Raw genomic sequence first — 5,719 nt, 5'->3', positions numbered from 1 at the left:
CAGCCCTCCTCAACTGAAGTATGGCAGCCTGGGTTTTGATTCCGTATAGCTACTGCCAAAAGAGGACCTTCTGGATGCGAAATGGGATGGCTATGTTGCTGAAAGCTGCAGAGTAGCCCCACACGTCATCTTCATTTCACTAACATCTGTAATGTGAGGCGACCACGCCTGTTTAGAAGATGTTAGGATTGGTGGCCTCTTTTCATGAGCTTCTGAATCCATCATGTTGCTTAAGATCTTTTTTCTTCATGAAGGAATTTTCAACCTGTAACACCAGCTGGGCTTGGTTTTCTGGGGGCTGATGGCTTGTTGGCGACTTGCCCAATTCCTTCCATTGTTATTGGCTTGTTAGGGTCTCTCTTCTCGAATAATTTCTGGTAACTAGAGTTCCCATCACTGCGGGTGCCTGGCTCCAGGTCTTGCAGCCACCCACCCATAGGACAGTGACCCAGAAGTGAATATCAGAAGTTTTAAAGACTGATAAGCTTGATTAAGGACTGGGGTAAAGAGGGTATAGAGGAAGGAGGTGTTTACCATGTCACCTTCAAAAGAGGATGACAGATTTAACAGGTTGTCAGTAAAAGAGCAAGATGACGGGGCTGCAGGACCTTTGACCAGCTGCCTCTAGGACACACAGTCAGTCAGTATAAACCTGGAAGGAAAGGTCCCTAAAAGCTGGCACCTTGGGGAAGCCTGTGGAAAACTCACTGACAGAGTTTGGGGACAGTGCCTTTACCTTATCAGCATCTTCCCGTCAATGTACAGAGGCCTTGCCTCCACTAAAGAACTACTTAACTTGCTGCTGGGCAGATGCGGAAACCTGACAAGCCCAAACTGAAGAAAAACGGAACCGAAGTTCATCAGAGTCCAAGAAGGTGATCAGAAATGCCATTGCTTCCATCCTATGGGCCCAGCTGGACCAAAGGGCAGGGACTTCCAGAACTTCTTGCTTACAGAAGCTATTAGAATCTCTCAGCTGAGAGATGCCAGGCTCAGAGAGAAGAGCACAGAATCTTCTTGAGCAGCTTACAAGAAAGTGAAAACCAAATATGGGCTTCCCAGCATAGTTTCCTTCAGCCTGGAAGAGGAAGAGGAAGAGGAAGCCAAGGCCGGGGCCCAGCAGAGTTCACATACTTCTTAGAAGATCCGGCTGACAAACTAGCTGACCTACGTGGATGTGGAGCTGTTCATAAAAATAAGGCCTCACCGTGGCCTGGGCTGTGTTTGGTCTTGAAGGGACAAGAAAGAAAACACATTTGGCTCCTACTGTCCCTGCTCCCATTGGTCAGCTCAATACCCTCATTGACTGTGCTGTCAGCGCCATCCTGGGAAGCAAAGAACTCGAAACTCAGCAGAGAGCCAAAGTCATCGAGTGGTGGATTAACCCTGCTCAGGAATGTAGGATCCTGAAGAATTTTTCCTCCGTGAGGGCCATCATTTCAGCATTGCAGTCTAATTCCATCAGATAAAAGCATCTTGGGTTAACGTCCCAAAGGAACCAAATGCTTCAGGTATTGTCTCAGACCAAAGTAACCATTTGAACAGGCAGGAAATTTTGGTGAAATAAGGACCCTCAAAATTTGCAAACCTGGACAGCATTGTGAAAGAGCACCAGAAGCAGAGGTTGAGGCAGTCCCAGCTCCAGGGGGCAGATGTGACACAGGGCACTGTGCCCTACCTGGGCACCTTCCTGACTGACCCAACCATGTGGACACGACTCTTCAGGACTACACTGAGGGTGGACAGATAACCTTTGAGAAAAGGGAGAAGGGAATTTGAAGTGACTGCCCACATAATGACCTTACAGTGGCCTCCACCCACTGTTGGATGATCCCAGAAGTTCACCCACTGGTTCCAGAGGCAGCCACTCCTAACAGAGATAGAGCTGTGCACTCTGATGTGAGACTGAAGCAGCTACCGAGACCACCACCACCTCGTCTAAGCCTCAGAAGAGCCTGGTGAGGAGGCTCAGCCTACTGATTCTGGGGTGGGATGTTCACACCAGCAGCATCCCCACCAAGGAGCAGCCCAAGTTCAAGGCTGGAGGGAGCTCAGGCAAAACCATGGACCCTGTCAGCATGTCGTCCTGTGATTGAACCACTCAGGAGGGCTCTGTTACACACCTGACTAGGCTCAGAGAAAGCTCTCTGAGTCTTCCTCATCATGTTCCTCTATCCATTCTGTAGATACAGATTCCTCTAAGATGTCATCCTAATGACCCTCTTTCCTCCCCGCCATCCTGCAACAACAACCCTACAATCCACAGCACCATTCCTGTGACATCATTACCCAGCAGTGCTGGCAAAACAAGGACACCTTTATCATCTTCATCAGTGTAGAAGACAGCAAGGTCAATATGAACAAGAGAATCACGTTGATGAGTCAGGATAAAAATGCACTCATAAAATGTCTTTTATGCCATGAACAGCCAAGTGAGCTTTGACTTCATTTTATACAAAAAGATCTCCATGTGTAGCCGGACCAGGTTGACATTGCTCAGGATGGCTAAAGGAGGCTGCTGGAGTGACAGCTTGACAAAGTCACCATTGGAGGGGAGAGACCAATGGCCTCTTGCTTGGCAAAGGCCTTGTGGGGCTGAGACAAGGTCATATGATTGCAACCACCCAGTGTTATAGGATCATCAGTGAAGTCAACAAATATTTACTGATCACCTACTGTGTACAAAGCACCACGGAAGGCATTGTGGATAAATTGAAAATGAATTTGACATAAAAAGGTTGAATAATTCATAGATTTTCTTTCACCTATTTGAGACTGAAATGGAAGATTATCCATATATATTTTTTCATGTATATGCATACATATTTGTATGTATATATACATACATATTTGTGTGTACATATACACACAAACATATACACACACACATATATACACGCACATGTAAGAGAGGCTTTACAGGATATTCTGGGCAATGAAAAATCAAATTTGCCCAATGACTGGGAAGTTGAAGTCACTTTTTATAGGGAAATAGAAGGAACCAAGAACCTAGTCTCACACCTCCCAAGTGAATGGAGTGAATCCTTGGAACACAGTGTCCTTTGTGCCATGATCACAGGAAGTCCAGACTTCATAATAAAGGTTGGGGTTACTTTCTAAATCAAGTGTCACCAGATAAAAACAACTGCAGAGGCTGGAACTGCTATAGGCTGAATGAAAGGTCACCTTGGAAGGGTTGAGATGAGTCTGTGGCCTTTGACCTCCGCCTGCATCTGTAACTTCCCATTACCCATGGGAGGTCAGGAGGTGCTTTGGGTGCCCATTTGCACAGCTGGTCTGACCATCATGACACCTCTGGAGTTAACACAAGCCCATTTCAATCTGGCAATCCCACTATGTTTCTGTTTTACCCTGAAGAGCATGTCATAATCACTTTCACACAAATAGCCATATTCTTGGTGACTTAGCCAAGAGAATGGTGACTCATTTGAATTCCTGTCTGTCTCAAAATGTCACTACTTCATTGCCTTTTCTGATAACTTCATGCATGGAAACTTTTCTGGTCAATTGTAACATGGAGACGCCCCCAATTTTATAATACAGCTCCCCAAGGTTGTGTGGGATTAATGTTATGAAAATAACCATATGGATTCTGAGATGGCTACTGAACTTCACCTGTGAAATATTGCTTTCAAGGAGTAAAAATGAAGATCTGCTGAGCTTTCACCCTCCAGATTCATTTTTAGAGTGGGAGAGCAACCTCTTTATCCTTCTCTCCACCTCTCTCTCTGTGTCTCCCTGTCTTTTAATTTTTTTTAAGGTAAAGTATTTTCTGGGCTCTTAAGCCCCTCTTTAATCTTACTAATTTGTGCCTTTTGTCACGGAGAGGCATAAACCAGGCTCTTCTGAGATGGCTATTGAACTTGAGTTGTGAGATGTTGCTTTTGCTGGCACTTGTGTGTGTTGTGCGGTTTTTGTTTGGTTCTTTTAAAAATTAAAATATAAAATTGAATTGTCTTTTCTCTTTCTTTTTTCTTCTTTCATCTTCTTATCTTTTCTTTTCCTTTTCTTCTAACTTCATCCCTTGGCTGCTCAGCCTCCACAAACTGAGTGTCTAGACAGGTCTGAGTGAACAGGACACAAATATCTGAATACTATCAGGGTCACTACAAAGAACCACGGAAGGCATTGTGGATAAATTTAAAATGAATTTGACATAAAAAGGATGAAGAATTCATTGATTTTCTTTCACCTATTTGAGACTGAAGTGGAAGATTATCCACATATATATTTTCATGTATATGCATACATATTTGTATGTATATATACACACACAATAAACAAACACACATATACACATGCACATGTAAGAGAGGCTTTACAGTATATTCTGGACAATGAAAAAAACAAATTTGCCCAATGGCTGGGAAGCTGAAGTCACTTTTAACAGGGAAATAGAAGTAACCAAGAACCTAGTCTCACACCTCCCAAGTGAATGGAGTGAATCCTAGGAACATAGTGTTCTTTGTGCCAGGATCACAGGAAGTCCAGACTTCATAATAAAGGTTGGGGTTACTTTCTAAATCAAGTGTCACCAGATAAAAACAACTGCAGAGGCTGGAACTGCTATAGGCTGAATGAAAGGTCACCTTGGAAGGGTTGAGATGAGTCTGTGGCCTTTGACCTCCGCCTGCATCTGTAACTTCCCATTACCCCTGGGAGGCCAGGAGGTGCTTTGGGTGCCCATTTTCACAGCTGGTCTGGCCATCATGACACCTCTGGAGTTAACACAAGCCCATTTCAATCTGGTAACCCCACTGTGTTTCTGTTTTATCCTGAAGAGCATGTCATAATTACTATTGCACAAATAGCCATGCTCTTGGTGGCTTAGCCAAGAGAATGGTGACTCATTTGAACCCCTGTCTATCTCAAAATGTCACTACTTCATTGCCTTTTCTGATGACTTCGTGCATGGAAACTTGTCTGGTCAATTGTAACATGGAGACCTCCCCCACAATTTTATAATACAGCTCCCCAAGGTTGTGTGGGATTAATGTTATGAAAATAACCATATGGATTCTGAGATGGCTACTGAACTTCACCTGTGAAATATTGCTTTCAAGGAGTAAAAATGAAGATCTGCTGAGCTTTCACCCTCCAGATTCATTTTTAGAGTGGGAGAGCAACCTCTTTATCCTTCTCACCATCTCTCTCTCTGTGTCTCCCTGTGTCTTTTAATTTTTTTTAAGGTAAAGTATTTTCTGGGCTCTCAAGCCCCTCTTTCATCTTACTAATTTGTGCCTTTTATCACTCCCATTTAGGAGAGGCATAAACCAGGCTCTTCTGAGATGGCTATTGAACTTGAGTTGTGAGATGTTGCTTTTGCTGGCACTTGTGTGTGTTGTGCGGTTTTTGTTTGGTTCTTTTAAAAATTAAAATATAAAATTGAATTGTCTTTTCTCTTTCTTTTTTCTTCTTTCATCTTCTTATCTTTTCTTTTCCTTTTCTTCTAACTTCATCCCTTGGCTGCTCAGCCTCCACAAACTGAGTGTCTAGACAGGTCTAAGTGAACAGGACACAAATATCTGAATATTATCAGGGTCACAATATTCCTCAATTCCTACTGAATCTGACACACAAAGAGTAAAAATTGGATTGGATGAGATATTGCAGATCACCTCCTCCTGCATGCCTCTGAACTCTCAGATTGAACTTTAAGAATTAGGAAGAAATGCACAACCCATCAGATGAGCAGAAA

At 43.5% G+C, this 5,719-nt stretch overlaps 2 pseudogenes; one reads left to right on the top strand and one right to left on the bottom strand.

Annotated features, from left to right (window-relative positions):
• Nucleotides 1-225, bottom strand: part of LOC102484175 (solute carrier family 25 member 51-like) — a 1,470-nt pseudogene extending 1,245 nt beyond the window's left edge.
• The window catches only part of LOC102485022 (ral guanine nucleotide dissociation stimulator-like 1), a 20,401-nt pseudogene that overhangs the window by 9,082 nt on the left and 5,600 nt on the right, over nucleotides 1-5,719 (top strand).

Source organism: Tupaia chinensis, unplaced genomic scaffold, assembly GCF_000334495.1.
Source record: "Tupaia chinensis unplaced genomic scaffold, TupChi_1.0 Scaffold144486_1, whole genome shotgun sequence".
Taxonomy (NCBI): domain Eukaryota; kingdom Metazoa; phylum Chordata; class Mammalia; order Scandentia; family Tupaiidae; genus Tupaia; species Tupaia belangeri.
The sequence above is the reverse complement of the archived record's forward strand: the minus strand, read 5'-3'. Positions and strand labels throughout refer to the sequence as shown.